Source organism: Strix aluco, chromosome 1, assembly GCF_031877795.1.
Source record: "Strix aluco isolate bStrAlu1 chromosome 1, bStrAlu1.hap1, whole genome shotgun sequence".
Classification (NCBI taxonomy): domain Eukaryota; kingdom Metazoa; phylum Chordata; class Aves; order Strigiformes; family Strigidae; genus Strix; species Strix aluco.
Genome location: NC_133931.1, coordinates 41,135,673 through 41,160,991, shown reverse-complemented (window position 1 = coordinate 41,160,991; position 25,319 = coordinate 41,135,673). Strand labels below are relative to the sequence as shown.

The 25,319-nt window shown below is 37.1% G+C and overlaps 1 long non-coding RNA gene across 1 annotated transcript in view; it reads left to right on the top strand.

Moving 5' to 3' along the window:
* Positions 1 to 2,885: 2,885 nt before the first annotated feature.
* The window catches only part of LOC141933054 (uncharacterized), a 30,036-nt gene continuing 7,602 nt past the window's right edge, over positions 2,886 to 25,319 (top strand). Inside the window, exon 1 of the long non-coding RNA XR_012625985.1 lies at positions 2,886 to 3,123. This is a non-coding gene — a long non-coding RNA (uncharacterized LOC141933054). The remainder of the gene's footprint in view (positions 3,124 to 25,319) is intronic.

Sequence of the window (25,319 nt, the reverse complement as noted above, 5' to 3'; positions counted from 1 at the left end):
TTGGATTTGTGCTGGAAACAGTGTTGATAACACAGGGATGTTTTAGTCACTGCTGATCAGTGCTCACACAGAGTCAAGGCCTTTCCTGCTTCTCACACCGCCTCACCAGCCGGTAGGCTGGGGGTGCACAAGAAGTTGGGAGGGGGCACAGCTGGGACAGCTGACCCCAACCGATCAAAGGGATATTTCATACCGTATGACATCAGGCTCAGCAATAAAAAGCTGGGGGAAGAAGAAGGAAGGGGGGGATGTTCAGAACAATGACGTTCATCTTCCCAAGTAACCGTTATGCGTGGTGGAGCCCTGCTTTCCTAGAGGTGGCTGAACACCTGCCTGACAATGAGAAGCGGTGAATGAATTCCTTGTTTTGCTTTGCTTGCACGTATGGATTTTGCTTTACCTATTAAACTGTCTTATCTCAATCCACAAGTTTTCTCACTTTTACCCTTCTGATTGTCTCCCCCATCCCACCAGGGGGGAATGAGTGAGGGGCTGTGCAGTGCTTAGTTGCCAGCTGGGGTTAAACCATGACACCCTTGAAAAAAAGTTTCTTCTCTGCATGTCTCTGTCTCTCCATCCCTGTTCTTGTACTCAATTCAGTGCTCAGGAAAAACCCCTCTTTGCAGGGCACATGAATTCCTGAGTGATATTGTATTTGCCTTTGTTCTTCAGTAGAAACATCTGCTGAACTGTCTTTTAGAGCAATCTGAAAAGGGCTATGAAGAAATCGTCTAAATTCAGCTTATATGAGAATGCTTCAAGAGACTCAAATAACAATTAGAATTGTGTCAGGGCTGTCTAATGTTTAGCTTAATATCATTTTGTAAAATAGATGCAATAGCAAAAAAAAAGATAGTTTGCTTATCTAGGCTCCATAAATGTTCATTATATATATTACAAACTTAGGTTTAAATTACTGTATAGTCAATATATCTGGCAGAGTATGATATAAGAAACTGTGCTTTTTCTAATAACAAAAAAGTTCCCTTAACCACATACAGTATGTTATACACACTATACATGATCAAATGAGCAAACGGGGAATACGGTCCCAACAGTGGGATGCCTGGTAGTAAAACAAACAGGAGAATATCACAAGTAACCACTCTAGTTGTAGGCAAAGCTTAGGCTAAATAGTGTTTTGGGCAACTATTAACAACTAACTATAACAACTGAGGGGATTGCAACAACTGTGTTCAGACTGAAAAACTTTTCTTTATCATGTGATAAATTCATTGAGGATGTACAAGTGAAATGTACTAAACCTTATGGCAGGTTTGTCTCCTTTTCATCTATGAACATTGACTATTAAAGGAGATTTTGGGGAACAAAATAACACATTAGTTAATTAGTTGGGAGAGTTTCTCCTTTCTTCCACAAAGAATAACTTCAGAGAGTTTAAAACTTAATAATGAAGTGCTGTATTAACATTCTTAAAAAGAGGGTGGTAGAGGATGCAATATACTTATATAGCACAAATAGATTAAGTGAGAGAAAAACAAAACACCTCCAGACATTCTGTGCAAAATAAATACAGGAGTGGTGTGTTCAACAGGTCTTTTGAACATAAAAATCATTTCACTGCATAAGTAGGTATGATGGTATGAAACAGAAACTTCTTTTTTCCCTCCAAACACTTACTTTATAGCCCCAAAATACCCTAATGAAAACAGTTTTGAGTCAAATATTACTTTCCTTAGATATTCAGCACTAAACAATTATGCATTTTAGAAACACAAAAGGAAGATAGAGGGAAAAACTTACTGATGACAGCAGGAGCTCCCCTATTTGCTTGAAAGGAGTCAAGACATGCAGACACTTAACATTTTTAAAGTGTGAACTTTAGCTTCCATACACATCCACTTCTTCATAGACAACATGCTTTTGAAGAACATTACTTTCCACCTAGATATGACAGTTTTGCCTCCTCAGCTGCCTCTGTCCCACCTACAATCCTTACTTTTTTTGTAGTAAAAAGACCAACTGTTTAAGCCAATATTTTCTGTAATGAGTTTTAACCTGTTAAAACCAAAACATTCTGCCCTAGTTGCACTCCGTGGCTCACTAGTCATGTTTTTAATACTGTTAAGGTGCACCTACTGATGCAAGTCCTGGAAGAGGTAAGGATGATCCCAAACATGGTAACTGAGAAGACATTTCTGTCAAGCATTCACCTCATCAACCAAGACGTGGACAGAACTTAACTGATCTGCATGAAGTTATTTTGGAAAGTATCTGCCCATTCTATGCAGGAAGGAACTGCAGCTCAAGGAGGTGTTAGGGAATAACCTATGACTCTGCCAAGAAAACAGATGGTGCTGTTGGACACCAAGAAAGAATAAACAGAACAACAAGAGCTGTTCATGAAATAGAATTGACTGAAATATTCTGAAATTCAGTATAAATTGTATGTGGGAAAAGAAAGATAATTTTGGAGGATGAGGAGGAGAGGAGTTCAGTCATTACTTTCTGTATATTTGTGAAGGTTTAGATCAGTGTTTTTCCATAAAGGTAAGTTTTTGCTCCCTCTTACTCTTCTAGCAAATAATTCAAGCTACAATACAACTTTTGAAACTGGCAACCAGATTATCTAGCTAGAAGATAGGCAGCTAGCATTTCTCAGGTCCATCCCAGGTTTTTGTTTTCTGGTTGCCAGTGTTGGAATATTCTTTCATTAAATGATTTTTCTTAACAGTAGAAGCTATTACTGTGGTTAGAAGAAGCTAGAAGGAAGATAGATAGATAGATAGATAGATAGATAGATAGATAGATAGATAGATAGATAGATAGGAGTGTTATTTGGTAAGCATATAAACAGTCTGTATTGTCTCTTGGTTCCTGTCTACATACAGCCAGAAACTGGTTATTAATACTGCATGGAGAAAAGCTGCTGAATATTTGAATCTACTCCATCTGATATGAAAAGGCTTTAAAGCTGGACTTTTCTTATCCGAGATGAGTAGCCAGAGCTTGTGCCTGCCTTAAATGGTACAGAGGTCCAAAAATGAGCTGACACAAGTACAGCACTCTCTTCTCCCTACATATGTCTTGGATCATGAAGCATAGCAGCATTTAAGCTTCAGAATGGTGCTTGAAGAGCATGCTTCACGGGGACATGAGCATGTAAGTAGGATGACTTAATTTTAGTGCATATGCATGCATATCTTTCCTCCCTTGTGAGCAGTTTTTCATTAAAGGGAATGATTAGGTTCTTATTATTTATACATTGTTTTCCATTGCTTAGGGAGATTTTTCTGTAATCTGTCTCACACTCTGAAGGATTTTAAAATAACTTTCTGTCCATTAAGTAATTGGCTTAATGCAAGAAATAGGGAACGAAAGAAATCATGTGTACAGGAGACTCTCTGCTGACTTTTCTGCCTTTTAAATTCAGACAACCATCTTCCCTGGCTCCGTTGTTGTCTAAAAGCTTTTGAAGATTTTTGGCTTGAAAACAAAACAAAAACAGCAACAAAAAATGGAGAGCTATACAATATGTTTTAAGGTAATGGAGCATCCCCAGGAAGCTTGTTCTAAATAGACTCCCTACAGAGGCAGCAGCAGGGATGGGGAGAATCTCTGTCCATATCCCCATATCCAGTTGGGTTCACATGATAGATGGTTTGATGATAAGCTGTAGAAGGATGCTTTTGACCAATTACATGGTCTTAGTTCTGCATATGATCATAAAGACTCCATTTTATTGCAAACGAAGGGGCAGAGCCCAGAACAAAACATCTTTTTCAAAATTCATAGCAGACAAAACCTTACCACTTTATTCATGTTCAGTAGTACCTAACTCCTGCAAACCAGTGGAATTTTGCATATAGTTAGATAACAGCTGAAAGATTGCAAAATAGAAAACTAGCTCTTGCTGAAAGAGGTATTTCTGCCATCACCCTATATTAATGTACCTCCCTTACTGTCCAAAGTGTAACTGAACATTGAGAACATCCTATATAGGGGAGGTGTTATGCCACAGACATCCTTTGTGTCTAGCTTCCACATTAGCATAGTATTTGCTTGGACATGTTAAGAGTTTGGGTCCTCAGCAATCACTTGCATCAACACATATTCAGTTTTTTCAACCATCTCATTGCATCTTAATTGTATTAAGACCATCAATGCACTGAAACTTCTTACAGAATTTGACCACAGTATTTTCTATCTGGATGCTATGTTTGAAGGTTATTCTATATAATATTAATCAAAACACATATACTACAACCAGGAGAAGGACATGAAGGCTTGTGAACACTGGGATAGAGCTCTTGAGTCTAGAAAATACAGAGCACAATTTGTTGTTGTTTTAGGTGTTCTAAGAGAAAAAGAAGAAAACAGGATGTATTGACTATAAAAGTCATTTGGGAATTTTCCAACAGAATATTTTTCTCTGAAAATGCAGATTTAATGGGGTTACAGAACATGCCGTTTCAATGATAATTTCATCAAATACTCAGATACTCTCATTTACATTCAGAATAAATGTGTTGTTAAGAAACAACAAAGATAGTCATTTAATCTTAGGAGTATGCTCTCCATAAAATGTCACTAGAGTTGGACTTTTTAACAGGGTAAGTCAGAGTGACAGCTTAGCACATGTGCTTTGAAGATCTCAGTATCTCTTTCCCATGAACAAAATAACCAACAAACCAGAGAAAAAGGCAAAGTTGTAGTCTTAGCCAGAAGCCTCCAGTCATACTGTGCAACAACAGGCAAGTATCCTAACCCTGCTTATAGGGTCAGTCCCATTCTGTGCCCAGTTCCTAGTTAGTTATTCAAATTATTTTGCTGGATTAAATTGTTAGACAACCATTTCCAGAACAGTTCAATAGGTTGGAGTTAAGTCAGTTGCTTGGGAAATGAAAGGCTAAGGGTCATGCCTTTGGCTTCAACAAGGCAAAGCAGTGTGACATCAGTAATTTTGGCTGGTTGTTCAAGCCTTTCATCTTCTGAAATGACTTTTGAAACCCTTTCCCTTCTGTTCAACAAGAAAAAATATTGAAATTTTGTAGTAAAACTTTTTTTTCCCTTCCTCACTTCTCCTGTCTACCCTTAGTTTTTACTAAGAAAAAAAAAATGCAAAAAGCTTAACATTTCTATGTAGGGATACAGCAGACTTCTGAAAGTTTATTTTTTAGCTTGATAACTGTAGGTACAATGCATGACTCTGTATGTGTGTGTGTATATCTGTAGAACTGAAGGATGGAAGAACTGAAAGGATTATTTTAATGAACAGTTTCTCACATTTACAATTCTTTACAAAACAACCAGACAATGAAACACCATGGAAAGAGAGAGTGGACTGAATAAGGCTTCCATTGTATTCAGTAACAAAAAGTTTAGACTAAGAATAGTCACGGGAGAAAGTCATGTCAAGGAATGTAAGAGACACAATAGGTAAAATAGTGAATTGTATTGAGAAGAAAAAGTGAAATATTATTTTCCTTGTAGCAAGCAGCAAGCAAGACTGAGACCAAAATCTTGCATGTATTAAGACTCTAGAACAGAGCCTTCCAGCTTTTGGAGACTAATTCTACATTTAAAAGTCTAATTAATTTCTGAAATCCAGAAAATAATAGAAATGTAAAACCAATAGTAACTTAGAGCCTGGAAAGTCTTCCAGAAGGAATTGGTGCGCTTTATAGCAATATAACGAGTACAGTCTTACACAGTGTGGTAATCTTGTATCTCTGGATACCATGAGTCCAAGACACTGCCAGTGGACCATCTAGTCACTATGCAACACTGCACAATTGTGGTCACAGTCTCTGCCTGGCTGTGGGCACTACAAAATTAACTGTGAAATGCACAGAGAATTTTTAAAAGATCTTTCCAGGCAAAAATTCTTTCAATCTTTTAAATATAAATTGGTTAATATCCCAAAGTATGAAAGTTTGCATCCTGTCCAAAATATTATTTTTTTACTAAATTAACCGTGGATGTTCTCATTACTCAGATAAAATGTCATCTCTTTTTCAAAGGCTCTTAAACTCTTGAGCGCACTGATATTTCATGACAGCCAGTTCCACAGGTTAATTACAAACTGTGTAAAAGTATATTGCTTTTCTATTTTATCAGAAGTTTTTGGTTTTTGTATTGTTAGAGTGTAAACATGAGTTCCTTACTGACCTTCTCAGCAACTTTTGTTGTTTTATCTGAATCAAATATATTCCCTCTGATGTGTCTATTTGTCTTTAAAAAAAAAAAAAAAATTAAGCAGCCCAAATTTAAGCAGCCACTTAGAAATTGCTTGTAGTCTGTAACCATTTTCATCACCTGTCTTTGAATACTTTTTATTTCTTCTAGAAACATAATGCAATGAGAAAGATACTAGTACCATTAAACTCAACATAGGTTCTTGACACGTCATATTTCAGGCCAGATTTCAGTCAGTGAGACAAGTAAGCAGACACTATTTGCTATTGGCATTATAATATTTTCTAGGACTTTTTTCCATCCCATTTCTTAGACCGTTATTCCTTTCCAGGTGTAAGAGATTGTCATTAAGCTTCACCATCTTTTTTTACAATATTTTTAGAACCTGTGTAAGAGATTGTCATTAAGCTTCACCATCTTTTTTACAATATTTTTAGAACCCATCAGTGAGTACAAATAAGGTAAACAGTCCTTTCCACTAAGGATAATTTTTCAGTTCTCAAAATTATCACGAGTTAATACCTGTTGCCCTAACATTCATGTATTTTTCTGAAGTTTTCTGTGTTTATTTGGGGACCATGACCCCATCTTTTTTTTGTTTCCCCTTCTTTTTCCCTGTTCACTCAGAAATATATTTAAAATGTTCCAAATAGAATATTTATCCCAAATTTGGGGTTTACATCTTTTAATCAAAGCAAGATTTGTCTAACTATGTAATGGCTGATTTCCTTAAAGACCTAATTAATGCCCAGAACTCTACACTATAATATGTAAATAATTTTTAAACCAAAATAAATAATAAAATAATCCATATGGTCAACTTTAACTGAAAATGCATGATTTTTATTTGCAAATACTGCATGGATTTGTACTCAGATTATTATACAGGCAGGTGTTTTGTAATTCTGTTTGGATAAGTGCACTGCTTTTGGCTGGGGTAGAGTTAATTTTCTGCGTAGTAGCTCGTATGAAGAGGGGAAGTTTTGCCAGGGTTGCTGTTGCTCAGGGACTGGCTGGGGGTTGGTGGTGAGCAACTGATTTTTGCATCGCTTGTTTCTATTTGTTATGTTTTGTTTTATCTTTTCCTCTTTTACTTATTAAAATATCTTTAACTCAACCCATGAGTTTTCTCACTTTTGCCATTCCGATTCTCTCTTCCATACCACTGCAGAGGGAGTGAGGGAGCAGCTGTGTGGTGTTTAGGTGCATACTGGGGTTAACCCACAGCAGTAAGCATTTCAGAAAATCCCACGATCATCAGACTTGTAAATAGTAAGTTACAGATAAAAATGTGGGCACGTCATCAATCACTGGTAGTCAAGTGGGATTACTTCTCATTTATAAGGGTTTTAGCACCTTCAAGGAATTAGACAATCTTCAGAATAACCCAATAAAATAACTGTTGTCTCTGTTTTCCAGAAGGAAATGAAGCAGAGACGTTACAGCAAAGATTTTCAAGGGTGAGCAAAAGCATCAATTATCACTGTATCTGGGTGTTCACTCACTCTGAAATGGACTTTTTTTAAAGGATATGGCTTAAAATCTGTCCTCAAAGCCTAAACCATCCAATATTCACTAATTACCAGAAATTCTGGGCAATTGTCTTGTCACAGGAGTTCTGATCTTATTGTCCTTGGTTGCATAATACCACACAGTGTCACAGTGACGTGGCTGGCATTTTATCAAAGGACTTTCTTGTTCCAAGTGGCTCTTCAGAGAGGTCCTCACTCACAGGGAAAGCAGTGAGGGTTACCTGGCCAGACCATGATGCTTCCTTCCTCTTCACACCCACACCTCACCTCACTCTTCTTTCTTCCCTTCTTTTCTTAGTTCTTCTCTGTTCCTTAGTATTACCTACACAATTAAGATGAGCAGGTCATCAAAGCACATGTAGTGACAACTGCATGTGTATCTATGTATTTATGTATGTATGTACTCAAAAAGCAGGATTGTCCCATGGGTGCCTTCTGTGCTTGTCTGTTTATAATGTATTAATGCATAAAATAATGTAAGAGTATTTTAAATAGACAGTGTAAGGTACAATTTCCTATGAAAGTTAATAGCCAAAACTTTTCTGACTGGACTGTACTTATTTTTTTCACATGAAAACTAATTTGTACAATACCACTAAGTTTCCAATTGTACTTTAAAGTCGGGACTGTACAAGACTATTAGATATTGCACAAAATATCCTCTGGAATGAAAATAGTGCCTGAAAATCAATGGTAGGATATTGCCCTCAGGGTAAATATTCAGCTGATAACAATGGTCCCATTACCTATTGGGGGCAGCTCTGCTCATGAGTGATGAGGTAACTCCTATATCAGTGAGATAAATTTCACGTATTCATATGTCTCAGGAAGACATTTCATACATAACTGAGCTATTGAGGCCTCTCTCTGCACTGTAAACAACACATGCAGTAATACAAACATAACCTAGAATCCACATTCCAACAGATATTGTAGTAAGAAAATTGTTATGTAAAACTGCAACTTAATTTATTTTATAGACTATAATGTATTCTGGGAACAAGAGGTTTCTGGAGTCATTCATTATATAAGGAATAGTCACCCAGGACCATGTGAAGACAATTGGTTATGGATTCCTGGTAGCTGAATTACAATCTCAAAATTTCAAAAGCGACTATAACACTGAAGTTATATTAGTCTGATCATATGAATTATTTGCACAGTGTTTTAACTACATAACCCAGGTTCTCAAATGGTTGCAAAAAGCTCACATTATTAAATTTTAAAGAATTGCATGGATTTAATGAAAAATGAGAAGGTAGAAACAAATATTGAATGCCTATGTTTAATTTAAAACAAAATCACAGGTAAGCTATGCATTTGTAACTTATATTAGGCTAACTGTTGAATAATAGTACTGTAAAACCTATGCAACTGCACTGCAAGCAATAAAATGTGAACATAAGTTTACTTGTTCACTGTTCTATAGTGTGGTGGTTTAGGCCCTGCCAGGGTCTGAGACCATGCAGCCACTGCCCCTCCCCCACAAAGGAGTGAAATACAAACCCCGGGGCTGAGATAAGGAGAGGTTTAATACAACAGTGCAACAGCGACAAAACAAACAACAACAATAACAATAACAATGCAGTAATAACAATGAACAGAGCAAGATATGTACCGATACAGCCGTGAGAGCAGAGAGATCACATAACACACGCGTTCACCAACTCTCCCGCGCTGCTGCGCTTGGGCGCCAGGAGGTGATGTCAGCATGGTGTGGAATAACCCCGCTAGAGCTTCCCCCCACTGCTGGGGAAACTTAACCCTATCCTAGCTAAACCAGGACATATAGTTAAAATTATTGTTTGCCAGACTTGTGATACTAGAATGAAAGAAGTTCACTCTTCCCTAAAATCATTCTCCTCATTATCTGAAGCTTCTCATACTTCATAATGTCATAGCTTATGTATATTACACAGTTAGAACAGAGGATGGAGGGCAGAATGGTCCAGGCCTAGCTTTGCCATTGGCTTACTGAAAGTACCTGTGTCTCAATTTATCCATGAATAAGATGCAAATAATTCTCAACAATTAATTCCTGCTGTATATTTAATATAATAAATTTTCTTAATTGCTTTGAATTTTTTAGATGAAAGATGATCGTTGACAATCTGTGTAGATGATACTGTGTTCTTTACTGGCTATTTGAGAACAGACAACAAAATATTTTCAGGGCTGTGTTAAAGGCTTTGTGTTCTGAAGCTCAGATGAGGGAAAGGGGTAGGAGCCAAGGTGAAGAGAGGAGAACGGTTTATAAAGTCCATAGTGTTTAGTTGTTATCCCTGTCTGCAGCATCAAAAAAAGCTGTAAAACTGGGTTCCAACTCTGAACATTTGAAGAATATGAAGAATGAAAATTTTGCTTTGGCTCAGGCTGGGTTGCTGGTATCCTATTCTTATTCTTTATCAAAATTTTCTCAATGAAATTGAAACTGTGGCACTGAGCCACAGTTTGGGGAAACCCTGTTCAGTAGTTTCAGACATTCTCTTTCTCTCCAACAAAGGCCCAGTGTATCATCTCTGGATTTGTTCATATTAGCTGTGGCTAGAATTAAGGGTTTGAGCTGATTCTTTAGAAAACTAGGTACCAGCTGCAAATTTCAAACCACCATCCCTCTGTGGAAGCTGAAACTCTAAAGTCTGAAGGAGTCTGTAGGTAAAGAGCAATTAATTGTTCCTGAATATGATGGTATTAAGAGATTGATTGACACATTTGTAATATCTATGTGATAATATACTATAAAATAGATTACCACATTTTTAGAGAAGGCATTCTCTCATTAAGACAATTATGAAATCAGACTAAATTATTAATGTAAAAATCCCCCAAATATCCTCATCTTCTCCAAATCCACAAAAGTTCACTACAACCTGTAAGTGACATTGATTTGTGGTGACAAATATACCAGACAGAGATCAAAGTGAAAAAAAAAAAAAAAGGACAGAATGAATTCTGGGGTTGTTTGTTAAGTATTGAACTCATTTTGGTAGCTCAACAGGAAACAAATACTGTGAAAGGTAAGAGTGCTCATGTTGCAGAATAATACTGGCCAATTCAGCTTTAATATCTGAATTATGACATATTCTAGTACTCTAACAGAAGAAAGTAGATGGCCTCTGTTTAAGTTGTGCAGAAAATGGGTGGCTGTATATGCACCTACCACATCTCAATCATCTAGACTAAGAGGCTGACTGGATTGTATCAAGACACTTCTGCTGCCTGAACACCCAGCTTCCCTCCCCACAAAATTAAAGTTCAGGGAAAGGGTGGTGAATGTCTAGGTCTCCATCACAAGATGGAGCAGGAGTGGAGCTACAGCTCACATACACACAAACCCAAAATATGGGAACACTTCTGGGTCCTGCAGCTGAGACATAGACATTATGTGTTCAAACATGGCACGTGAAAAAGAGCAGATTTCAGTTATTGAATCATTGTGTTCAAATGGTGATGAAGTGAAGGAATAGGATGGTCACAGTCCCATGTTGTCCAATACAAAATGTAAGTCAAGATGACAATCCTCTTCCTTGGGGCGTATGGCCCTCTTATGACTATGGCATTTTTAGTTAAGAACTTCCCACCAGTCCTTAGGCTGATGAAAACGACTAGAGAAAAATCTGTCTTCAGAAACATGACTCACCTGATCCTTGAGAATCATTACAACAGAGACATACCACATGATGATGTGATGGAGAACAATACAAAAGCAGATATGCAGATGTTCACACAGTTTCCTTGAAAGTGGTTAAGATTATTATCTGTGAAGCCAAGAAGTGACTGTGAGGTTGCGTCATCAGTGCCAGCTCCTGAACAGAAAGTGTGCCAAGACAGAATTCACCAGAAATATGGTATACCATATTTGTATGAAAGCAGATCATACATAACGCTTGCTGCCTTTGAGGGTGGTGATGAATCATTTGTACCTAGAAAAGGTATACTGCTTAGGAGCATTCTCCGAACTGTTGAAGATAGAATGGAAAGAGAAGAGTTAAAACAGACTTGATGAATTTTGGAATGATTCTTATCGTAAGGCTGAAAACCAGAATAATGTGATTAATACAGCTAATATGGTATATAGGTTTTGGGGAAAACTACAATGGGTGAAAACAAGAAGGTAAACAGTGCATACTATTCCTAAACTGTCATTCACTGAATCTTTGTCAAGCAGATTCATCAGAAAGTGGTACCAAAGCTGTTCCTTGTGCTGGCATAGTGAAGACTGTTTACAATTTGCTTTGTAGCATTCCAAAAAGCCAAGACACCCTGCAGCGTCATGCTGGAAATTCCCTTCAAGGGGTCTCTAGTGCAGGATAGACAGATTGTGTTAATGGTGACTGATTCTTCACAGCTTGTTTACCAGGCATCAACACAAATTTAGAAAAACATTTAGAAAAATCTAAATTTTAAAATGACTAAGACATGGCATGAAGTAAATGTAGTTATAACACATACTCTCTTGCATGTACAGCACACTGGTAGCCATTAACTGAAGGGACTGAATAATTCAAGAAAAACTGGTGATGCAGAAGTGGAAAGTCTGCAAAACTTGATATGTGAACTGGAAATCATATGCAACAGTTTTGTGGGAGTTATTCTGAGCAAAGCTCAACATGTTGCTAGTACCAGAAAAAAAGAGAAAATAAATTTCAGATTAACACTATAGCTGACAGTGGAATCACAGGATTAACAGTTTATTTCAGTCCTAGACTGTCAGCCAACTTTTCAACATTTTGTGGAAATATTTTGGGGTTTTCAAGAATACCCATTCAAGGCCTGTGCTGGAATTCTACATCTCCAGAACAATTCATCTATGTTTGAGCTGACTGAAGAAATTCTTCACCTGAAGACAAACAAAGCCAGTTTTGGAGGGCATTCTCTTATGTCCTTGCATGTACTTTAACTGTGTGAGATTTTCAATAATAGTTTATACAGATATAAATACTTTCTCATATATTGACAGCCACAGCTGCATCACCTGAACAATCACTCAGCAAATTCAAGATCATGACAAACTCTTACACTTTCAAGTTATCTCAGGATAGATTGCATTATTCTAATGCTGTCTAATAAAACATTTTTTGTCAAGACTGATATAAAGAGTAAAGAAAAAGACCTAATATAAGGCCTGGATATTTCCTTTGCACAGACAGCCACGGAGACCAAAAAAGCTCTCAGTGATGATGATTGTAGAGCACAAAGGCATATGGGATCATTAGAGTTCTCTCTTGCTGAAAAGCAGTTTGACTGAATCTAATATTATGAGGTGAACTTAGGGTCTGTAAAGTTGAAGCTTTGAGACAAATGACAAACATAGACAAATATAGCCACAGCTTGTAAAATCTACAAAAGATTGTCAGAAAGAAAAGAGAAAAAGGGAGGAATGGTGCAGGAAATAAATATGTTTTAGTAGTTTTTGTTAGTGGGGAGCCAGAATGTAGACAAGGAAGGGAAAGGGAGTATTCTGTGCATATACAACAGTGAAAATACATGAGTTGCTCTGCCACCATGGAAAAGTGCTTAGAAATATAAATCAAAATAAGGTTTAACCTCTACTTGTTTTTTTATTCTTTAAATTAGGATTATAAGTACTTTTTGCTTCCCTGTTCCACTATTTCTTGGCCACCCCCCTCATGTTTTTCCAAGAATTTTACCTTTTAACTTCCTACTTTGGATATTTTGGCCTCTGGATGAGGTTCAGGTCTGTTGGGATGTTTCATCTGACCTGAGCCTCCTTCCATCTGTGGAACACTTGAATGTGTCTTGGCCTACCTGCACGTGCACAGAGTACAAACACTGCATCTGTGTGTGCACCCTGAAGCCAGGGCTGGGAGGCATCAGACATGCTCCTCATGAAGCGCTTGCAAATTGCTGTTCCTACGGCTCATGACCCTCACTTATCATTTAAAAAAGCCAAGTGGCTGACTGACTGATTTGCTGGTAATACTCAGCAGCACTGGACTAACTTCCATCTTGATTCTGTCTATAACTCAGTGATTGCCTGATTATTTTTCCCATTTCTGTTTTTCTTTTTTTTCCCCAAAACCCTAAAGAAATAAAATCTTCTTGCTTTTTTATTGAGAAATACATAGTTCATATGTTCCTCCATGTGAAGATGATATTGCCATGATGACAAATGTCAGCTAAGATCCAGGTCCCAGTTGTTCAAACAGAACACAGCAACTTGCCCATTTGTGCTGTATTTGTGAGGCAAAAAAACCTTTTTATTTCTGTCTTTCTTATATGTAGATGCATCTTTGTCACAAGAGTTCTATTTATAGCTTCCCAGTCTTTATGATATTGACATTGCCTCTAGTTCCTTTGTAAGAATGCTTTATCAAAAGGAAAACCATCTTTTCTCCAGGAAACAGCATTTCTGATTGACTGAACTACAACAGTAAAGTCCTTAATTTGCCAAGCATTTTGCTTTGCACACTTTTCATTCCACTTGAGTAGCAATACCCTTGAAGGCAAACAGAGAAGATTCCCCTAGTAGGTGGTGTTCCTCTCATAGTGCAAAGGCAGCTGCAGTTTCCAACTGGCTTTCAAAGGAGCAGGCTGCTTAATGCTCTAGATCCCATTTAAATATTGACCAGTGCATACTCTGTGGCTGAATTTAGGGTTTGGTCTGTTTCTCTACCAGAAAGGATACTTGTATTAGAGTAAGGCAAAGACCCCTGTCCTTTAACTTGGCCGACTACCTCACTCAGGAGCTTCCTTCATTATCTCAGCCGTGACCTGGCTTCCTGCTCTGAAGTTAGAAAACCACATCCTCACTGCAAGCCCTTCTAGTTCTGAGCCAAAAAATTGTGTACAGAGAACAGAGTGCAGTTGGGACTCATAGTCCTGTTTGTTGTTATAGTATTGGATACAGTCATAAGACCTTGTTGCTTATTTATTTGCCAACTTTTATGCATTCTGGTTAATATTCTTCATGACAGGTATGAGCCACTGACGTGTTTTTCTTAAAACATAGCAAAAGCAACTGCTCCATTTCTGAAGCTGTGACTGGGGAAAAGACGTTGCTTTTCACTGCTGTCAAGGTTTTCTCTGGCAACTGAGATCTTGGGACGTTGCTGGGCATGGAAATAGAGCGGACACCAAAAAAAAGGAAAACAGGTCTGAACAGCTCCTTAGTCAGACAGCATCATTTATTCTGTGCAAAATATCACAGGTGATCTTTAAATGCTATGTCATACACACAAGAGAGCTGAAAGTTTTGTATTCAGCTAACTTACAGCTTTAACTATTTTACTTTGAAAAAGTGTTTTTTAACATAGCTGTGTTTAATATATAGTACATTGTGATGTGAATGACACATGCAATTTATTTATTAAATGCTCATTAATTCTTTAAAATGCATATACTGCAGAGAGTAAGTTCTTATTTATTTTAGATGAAAAATTTAGCAATCTAGTTTTAAAAGTCACTAAAGACTTGCAGTTCTCAGGTAATAGGAAAGAAAATATGAACAGTCAATGCCCATCATCTTCTCTTGTTTTCTATTTAAAAAAAAGACTATGTTTGCATGGATAAGAAACGCAATACTTACTGGATACTTCTAACTGCATATAGATATAGCCTAGAGCACTAGAGGAAATTACTCTGCCTGGAGATGAGTTAAAGTTTGCTTTGAAGCCTAATCTAAATTTCACAACTGAATCCTCCATGGAATTGGTTAAACAAAATCTCAGTACAAATAACTATTTATTTAGCTAAAGTTATCTTCATGTACAGAGAAATACAATTTATGTTGTTCTGTACTTCTAGCTGTCCGGTTGCAGAAAGCCTTGGACTGCAAAATAAGAAACCACACTGAAGCCTTAGCAACTAGTTAATAAATATATACATATATCTATACACCATAACATACATACATTTTTTATAGTTTTTATGTTGTAGTGATTTCTTTTGTCAGTTAAGTTAAAGGTATCAAAAATTTAAATAATACATTCACATCTCAGATAACTGAGACTTGTGCAGACCACCCAAGTCTGCAACTTCAGATCTTTGCAACTTCGGCTGAAGGCTAGTTAGGTTCATTATTCACAGCACATATATCTTATCTCTATGAGTCCTCAATAATCAGAAGTGCAGTGATGGCAGAAGCCTAGAATCTGACCCATTAATGATGATTAATATTCTTTCAGAGATGAAGGTGCTATGAATCTGAGAAGAATAGGTTACAACCTGCCTATAAGCAATACTTCAGCTACTTCTTCTCTTATGTATAGTGATTTCCAGATGAAGTTATTTAGATTACAATATCTAATTGTAATCTATTGGATTTTATGACCTTGAGATTTTTTTTTTTTTCCAGGGGATCAAGATTACTCTCTGTTTTAGAGAAAACAGCCCAACATTTCACATCAAGGCTAACATCTTTTTTCCTTAAACACAAACCTAAAATGCTCTCTCAGGGTTTGCTTAGCAAAGATGACAGAAAGACAGTATTTAGGCAAGCGATTTTCTGCTTGAGGCAGTGCAAGCCCTTGTCAGTGAAATGTTCTAAGGGGACCTTCTCACAACTTGACTCCACTGGTTCACAGGCACTCACAGGCACAAGGCCAACTGTACACCATTTGATCATGAGTGTACATTGCATGTGACTGGGGAAAAAATTCAAAGAGCTCTTTCAATGAACATTGGGGTTAGAACTTTTATTATATAAATAGGCACCTGCTGCATAGAGCTGGGGCAGTGACTATGTAGGCATATGCTGCTATTTCAGCATCTCTTCTGGGGGATCTCTGATCTGACCTCATACCTGGCTGCTTCTAGCATGTGTCTTCCTGGAAGGCACTGCCACTTTTTTAAACTTTACATGCTCCTTTCTTCCTCCTAAACAAGTTCAGTCAACTTTTTCTTCCTACTGCTGGAATATCTAATACAAAATATAAAGGCAAAGATCCTGCAAACCCTTTTGTGAAAAGGATGGCATTTCAGGTAAATATTTAAAAGACAGGAATATAATGAAAAACTTTAGACACTTCTATTCACAAATGACTCATTTATTGTGTTATGGATATCATAAAACCAATTGCCACATTGTTGCTTGTGTTGGTGTGTACAGCCTACCCTGTCAAGGCTTATTTTAATTCTTCATAATTCATGGGCAATTGACCAGAGAGGTCATCATGTGGCATTGATTATTTTGTGAATGCTACTTAGAAATAATTCAACCTGTGTATTATTAACTCAATCAACTATTTTGTCTCTTTATTATCACTATGGTCAGTTGAATCAACATTACTAGTGGGAAAATGCATGACAGTTAGCATCCAAAAATGCCTGCAGAATGTTTTGAAATATTTTGCCATGCATATAAAATAACCATTTGTCAAAAATAATTAATTTATTCCTGAACCATTGAATAACAATCAGAGATGGAAAACTGGAAATCCAAAGGGCTACTCAGGGAATTAATGTTTCCTGCTTCTCTTAGGGGCTGGGGTCCCTGAAATCTAGTACAGATGGAGAATCTAGCAGAAAAGTCAGTCTGTCCATGCTCTGTCACTCACAGAATGTCTGCCTCAGGGACACTTATCTTGGCTACCTCTCTCTATTTTGTCCTCATCATGTCCAGGTGAGGGTATGAGCAACCATTAGTTCAGAATTAGCTTCGCAAGATGCAGGCATGACAGCATGCTGTACTTTGCAATGATGTGCTTTGTTTCGCTTGGCACATCCACGGGGAAGAGTGACATTTCAGACAAAAAAATGCAAGGTCTACAAGAGCTGCTCTGGATATGAAGATAGAGTTAACAGATTCATCTTTGCCTGCTCACTCTTTGCTCATTTTAGGGACTGGTTTTTTTCTTGGATACCCTCTACTCTATGAAATGGAAAGGGAGAATCATGTGTTCAGTTTCTTCAGTTTTCATTTCAAAGATCTAAAGATACTTGACCCTGTTGCTCCCTGAGACCTGTGCAGCAACAGCCTCTCTCCAGAGCTCCATCTGGGTCATGGTTTCTGTTTTTCCAGAGCTGATTTCTCCAGTCAAGGCTGGGGACTGAACCTGCTGGCCCATACCCACCAGTGCTGTTCCCACACTATTTGGACCCATTTCTGCCCCTCTCCACATAAGCTCCCAAAGCCTCAGTTTGCTCTATGCCCACTTACTAAGTAAACAAACATCCCCCACTCAGCTACCCTCTACTTGGCAGGCAGCTAGAGACTAAGGTGTGGATCCTTCTTAATCAAGAAGCAGACTATCAGGAAACAGATAATAATCAAGGACCCATCAACTAACAAACAGCTAAGAGAAGCTGTTCACCGCAGATTTCCCTAGAAGCTACCAGAAGCAACTAAAATTCTTACAAAGAAACCAATTTTATTTAATTGCCATCAGGCTAAAGCAATTGTATTATGTTTAAGCAAGAACTCAGTTCTTAGTTCAAAGATAGCAATAGGAAAGAGAGATGCAGGAGTAACATTATCTATATTTTATCGATGAAGATAGTGAAACCAGGAGTAATCAATGTATCATGTGTGCTCAGCTAACCTTTTGCTGCTCCAGAACAATCATCACTATGACCAGAAAAACATCACATGATGAAATACGTTAGTGAAATTTATAGCTGGCTTCTTCAGCAAAGTGCCGTTTGACCTTGCACTAACCTTGAAATTTTGTGAACAGAAGCAAACAGTCATTAAACTCGGAACAGCTTGCATAATATTTAAGTAGCAAATATTACCATGAAATATAATTGAAGTATAAGGATTATGAACACAATCACATATTTTTAGTTTTGCCAAAGGTAAATGGGAGAATGTTTTTCTGGCTATTCACATAGGAGACAGCAGTCTTTAAGAAAAAGAACAGCAATCTCTCTAATGTACTTACCGTTGACTAAAGATTTTGGAAAGAAAAGCAATCTTTGTAGGTCAGTTTTGCAGAGAAGTGAGTATGTATGTGTGCAAATACTAAATTTTGTGTGTGGATTTATTTTTGCACATTAATATCTATGTATATATATGCTGGTCTAGACCTGTCGTGCATGTAGGCTTCACAAGAGCGTGCCAAGATACAGAAATTCTGACTAGCCACCAGCCCAAGCTAACGTTCATGCAACCCATGGGCACTAGGTAGCAGCACTTCTGAAAATAGGGTTTGAGGTCCTTGAAAGACTAGCTAGTAAATATTAAATCACAGTGTGATTCTTCAGTATTCTCATATAAGCCCAATAATAATACATCAACATAAAACTGCAGTAATGCAGTAGCTAATTAAGCCCTTTGAATGATTAAGCTGTATTTATAGATCTTCTAACTCAAAGAGATCATACCTGGCAGATCAATGCCAATGTTAAATAAGTCATTAGCCTCTGCAAAGATTGCCCACAAGGTCATTGAATTGTGATGGTGGAACATTTTAATGAGCTGAACACTTGACCTATGGGAACAGGACCGACAACAATTCATTCAGACGGGAAAGCTCTGCATCTCTGAAAAATATCATATAGTCTTTCTGGGCCTTGATTTCCTAATCAATAAAATGGAAACAATAATTCTGCAACACAAAAAAATCACTGAAATTAAGTAATAACACATACAGAATGTGTTATTAAGGTTATATTTTGTTGCCACATTATTACACCAAGGATTTGTTTTACAGTTATTCTTACCTCACAATATACTATGGTTAAATGAAATACTAGAAAATAAAAAAAATTATGTTACTATTCAAGTGAATCTGGCCTAGGCCCAAAGCCATTGAGGATATTATTTTGGTCCTTGCTGGAGTTTTTTAGGGGGCTCAGAACATGCTGTCCCTACCTACCTGTTTCACACATAACATGACAGTATTGTTTATTTTCTATTTTGCATCAACAGTAGGTGATAACTCTCTGTGATACAAAATAATATATCTGTGGCCTTTATTCTCATGAAAAACAAAACCAGCTTTCTGAAAATAAGATACTGAAATCTTTGCTAGTCCAGGACAGTATCATCAGTGGGAATGTTTCACTAATATTTCAACCTGAATTGGAGGTACCTTCTCCAGATCATCAATTCTAGCATGTCCATCATCTATCTGCTAAAACCTAAAAAAAAAAGTCCAATTGTCTTTGCAGCTTTGTTTTTAGACCCCTGACCTTTAGCTATAAAGCTGGGACCATTGTCTCACTTCACACAGGGTCTGTAACATCTATTAGAAGGTGACATCAAGCATTACTTCTGTATTATGGATTAGATGTTTGATTTTCTCATTTCAAAGTCTAGAGGTATCATGTTACCAAAATCTAGCTTTTATGATTTTCTATAACTGCCTGATTTTCCCTAAATTTTCTATAATGTGGTTTGTTCAGAGAAAAGCTTAGCTAACTGTTCATACTTGAATTGAGAATTCAATATGATTGCTCTGTGAGTGTGTGCCTGGAGGGAAGCAAAAATAGGGTTGCTACTTGGAAAGATGAAGTGATTGAATTCAGTGCCTGAGGCCACAAACCTCTTTTTTGTGACTGCTAATATGTAGAACTAACTGAAAGTCAACTTGTGAACTAGTTCATGCTTTTTTTCTCTTTCTATAAAAACTAACATTATGCATTCTACCAGGGACATTTATTTCTACTTTAGCTAAAAGAATCCTACCAATCTAAGCCTACAGTCTGGAACATGATCAGATGATCTACTGCTCACAAGAAGCTAGTGAAGCAATAGTTTGAAATTTTATCTAATGTACTTCTGAATGCCATGGGTATACATTAAGGGCACATTGCTCGAGCCCTTGAAATACTGTCTGGGATCCCAGTGCTAATGGTACGTGGATGAAGTTCACAGAACCAAAGAGAAACTTATGTGTGCTGTCACCGTGAACATTGCTCAAAAATGTGTACTGCCCTGATACTCTCACATTAACTCCTGTTACAGATGAACCTCTGTAAATATTAGGTTAGAGAGAAGCAAGGTCAAGACATCCAAGTACCGTTGAATTGTATGTACACTGTTACCATTTACAGACATTGCTTTTGCAGTATTTCTAATAAGTAATGTAGCCACCAAACTCCTGCTAGTGGTAATCTTACTTACCACATACAAAAAAGTTCATCACAGGTTGTTCTATGATGTACCAGTGTTTTGTTCAAAAAGTGAATCTATCTCTGACTTTCAAAAGAGGTTGGTCACATCACAACAGTGATCCCACTTTGCCAGGCTTCAGCAGATTACTAGTGGCTAAGTGCAGGGCTCAAGACTCTTGTATGAGTCACAATTTGACAGTGAGCACTTAGCAACACAGTAGGAGGTCTTCAGTAAGACAGCCTCATAGACTCTCCTACATAAATAGGTGTCATCTTCTTAAGTCCCCGCTATAAAACATGATAGATTTCATGAGCAATAATAGATCAAGCAGGCCTGGGCCATGGCAGAACGTTAAGTGACTTGAACAAGAAACTGCCAAAAGTAAATATGCGCTCAACAATACTCAAAAGCTTTCTTGCTTTGTCACTTTCTAAGGAATGTTGGAAAGAAAAGAAAAAAACATTTATTTGCTGGTCCAAATGAGCTGAGAACTGGTGGAGCAAAATTTATCTGATTAATGTCTAGTTAATGTTTTGATTTGGATTTGGAAATCCCAAGAACAGTTGGTATCAGGGAGCTCAATTTATCATGTCTAAAGGCACAGGAGAGCTGGGGTTTCATTTGAAGTAGGAAACAGTGGCTACCTTTAAAATATCTCTTAAACATAACCTCATTACCAAGGAACTCTGCCAATAGAAAAAGATTGCTTTGTTTTGTTTTGTTTTGTTCTGTTTCAGTTTTCTGGAGCTTGCTGCAGTGATAGGCTAGTTCAGAAATTAACAAAAGTACCTACAAAAGAAGAAAATGTGAGTGATGAGCTAGGGACAATTCAGTTATGAAACCTGTTTGTGCCAATGTATTCCCATGCTATTTTAAAAAAATCCATCTGTTATAAACTAGTGAATTTACAAGCTAGTGCAGAGGGGACAATTTTATATCAACAAGTAATATGAGCCTGTGTTGGGGGCACACAGCAGATTATAGGTAGGAGGCACCACTGGAAGTATGGAGTTGTTCTGAAACAACCAGCTTTCCTTTACAAATCCTGAGATGTAAAGCAGAGGAGGTTTTGTCCTTTTTAAAGACAATTCTCAACAAGAACATATCATATGATTGGTTTTGTTTGCTTTTATCTGAAAATAGAAATACCAAATACAAATTTTATCAAAAGTAGGATCTTACTTCATAGCCCTCAGTACAATCCTCTTTTATGATCATGGCAGCTGCTCTACCATCACTATGGAGAAGTTTCATCTAGTTCAGGAGCTGATTTTAATCTCTGCATGAAGTACAGATTAGTAAGTGAATTACGGGATGGAATGATTGACACAGCAAGCAATATGGTATTAGAAAGCGGGATTTGAAAGCATTATTAAATACAGAATGCAATGACTAAGTGTGAGCATGATGATTAATAGTATCATGTATCAGAGGAGAGAAGAATTGTTAGCATAGTAGGAAGGGAAAACTCTGACCAGATTCTCAGCTGATGTACACTGTCCAAACCCAAAGGAAATTAAGGAAGCTCTGACAGTTTATGACAGCCAGAAACCTGTCCCCAGGAGAAATATACTGAAATTAAGGGAAAAAATTAAACTTTAGCTAAATATCTGAACAAGAATCCTGACAGCATGATTCCTTAAATTGAGAAACAGTCTCCTAAGGGAAGTGCTGAAAGCTCTAAACCTGGACATATTTGGAATTAGATTAGGCAAAGTATTTGAAAAAATATACCATGGGGACGAATTTGTACTGGAGGAGAGATGAATTAGGCAGTCAAATAGGTCTTTTTCATGCATTCTTTTAATTACTTAAAAGTGACTGTATAGAGAAAGAAAGAGCTTGGCAATGGTTTTGCCTATATAGTTGTACACTGTCCCTGAAACAGTGTTGAGTGGGTATTGTACCCAGATGGAAATATTCCATTGCTGAGAACATGGCATATATGATCTTCAGCTGGATCTAATGTTTGTTATGAATAGCCTTTTTTCTGCATATAATGAAAAATAGTGAGAATTGAAAGCCATTAAATGAGGATATTTCCATGGGTGTCAATGGGACTTGAAAGTTGGCCATGAAACATATATTTTTTTTGTTTCCCTACAATGGTGTTGTCATACAGGAGTCATGTCAGGCATATAGAAATAAATGGCATGCTCATCTTAAGGTATAACTGAGAATGTTCCTTCTTTAAATTAAAAATGGAAGTCTAGGCTTTAAATGAGAGAAGTACAACATCCAGCCCCAAAAAGCCACTTTCATTTTCATATAAATATGTAACCATCATTTGTTTAGCTCACACCAAGCTATCAAATTTTGTGGTGGGCTATAAACTTGTTGAGTCATTAGCCTGGCTGCTTAATGGAGGAAAACTAAATTCTTGTTCCTGCATAATGACACTTATTCACTGTAGACATTTGCATCACTAGGAAACGATAAAACCTCATCCTTCATAATGAAGTTCTGAGCTGACAAAGAGGAAAATATGGTGTTGTGGGACAACTATGAATATAAAACAAGCTTAATAAAGAAGTAGTGACAAATTATATTATGCAAAATGCAATGCAATAAAAAAAATGTTAGTAACTCATTGGAAATGTCATAAATAATCTAAATAGTTTTTAACTGTCAAAGCCTTGAAAAATATATTCCTTAAAAAAATGAGGTACAGAATAGATGCCAGTTTAATTGCCATCATATTTTGACAAGCATGGAGAACCTTGTATCCAGTTTATTGGCTAAATTTAGCTCACTTGCCTAGGATGAAATGAGGGGGGGAGCATTATTAGTCTGCTTTTTCAACTCATTGGTGCCCCATCAAAAAATAGCTACCTCAGCCATTTTAAAGTATTGTCGTTTTCCATTTGAGATCAACATTTACAGTTTTGCAGTACAATCTCAGGCCAACTGATCCTTATAAAGTAAAGAGAAAATCTAATGTGCATGTTTGGTAAAATCATGTACTGCCTTCTTAAAATCAACGTTCTTTTTGAACAAATAAATATACTGGCAGCTATATCTCTGTGGGTCAGCAAGGGCATGAAATCCCATTAGGACAGCTCCTTGTATTACAAGACTTTGTCCAATTTGTGTGTCCAAATGACTCACTTTCCACTCTTCCAAAAATTTCATTTTACAGAAAGGAAAAAGGCACTAGCATTTCAAGAATTGCTGGCGGCTCAAATAATAATGACTTAGATTCTATTTCTGCTGAAGTCTCAATGATTCCAATAGTCCCAGTGACTTGAATAGAAGCAGCTTTGAGGCTTGCATAACCAGAAGCATTTCTATTCATGAAAACAGTTGCAAAATTAACTGCTAGTGTGATCAGATCCTCACTTCAATGGAGATTTCCCTGCTGACATAGGCACTTGTTTAATTATATGCTGCTCGTACTCTAAATGCAAAATGTTCAAGATGCTTGAACCAGTTACTACATCTTCTAGCATATGAGGCTCATAGGGACAAATGATACATTTAATATACTGCTAAGAGATCTGTAGAAAATCATATTGCCTTGAAAATGCAAAATTTGACATGTTTTGTTAATGATTTTTAGTTAGTTTTTATATGAATGACAGGCATCACAAGTCGGAAATCCTACTTTGGCTTTCAAATGTGAGACATCTTCTTCTGGAGAAAATCTATTTTAAACTTGCTCTCTGTTTTCCAGAGAAAACAGTACTCATGTCTTTATACAAGCATAGAGGAGTTTCACCCTGGATCAAATACACATAAAAAAGTCTGAGCTATTTTCAAAGGAACATGGTGATTTTTATCCTCTAGTTGTTATTATAGTCAACAAGTCAGTGTTTCATTTCTGAAACACAAAACTCAAAGTAAGCAGGTTGGTTTTAACATGCTTGTGAGCCTAGTATGACTTTTTCTTTTACCCTTTTCACAGTTGGAACTGGCTGTACAAAATTTTCCATTATGCAACAGGATTTGGAGCCACTCCGTCTGCCGTGCTCTCTTTGGTCATGTCCAATAACTGATGTTTCAAATAACTCATTTAAATTACTAGCTCTCCTGGGCAAGGCACCAGCCATTGTGATCATCTCTAAGGCTTGTAAATCTTCTCTTCAGTTTTAAAATATTCCATTTAGCACATTTAAGGCATAAATAAGCATTTACAAAACAAAAATTAAGTGATTTTTAAGCCTGAAATGCGGCTGCAGAGATTCCATCAGAGAAGAAGAGAATCCAAATTGGCCACAGTTTGTCTACTGACAAACGAGGAAAACTTTCCTGCTGTTTTAGTCTCTTAATAATATGGAGATGAACCTAGTAGTTGCTAGATTATTCTAATCCATTTTATAACAATAACTTTCACTTCTATCTAGGGAGTCTTCATCCGTGCAATGCCAAAACAGCAAGTGATTCAGATCTGATAAGAACTGTGCTAGAGCACAGAAGGACTAATTGCATTTTCCCCAACTCGTACTCCTTAGACCTCTTGCAGAGGCCATAATCAGCATAATCTACAGACATACTCCATGGCCAAATAGGATACATGGTTATATTTAGAAGGTTGGAAAATCATCTTTTATAGATGTTTCCTGGTCAAGGATCTATCATAAGCCTTAAAATGAGGAAAAAAAATGAAG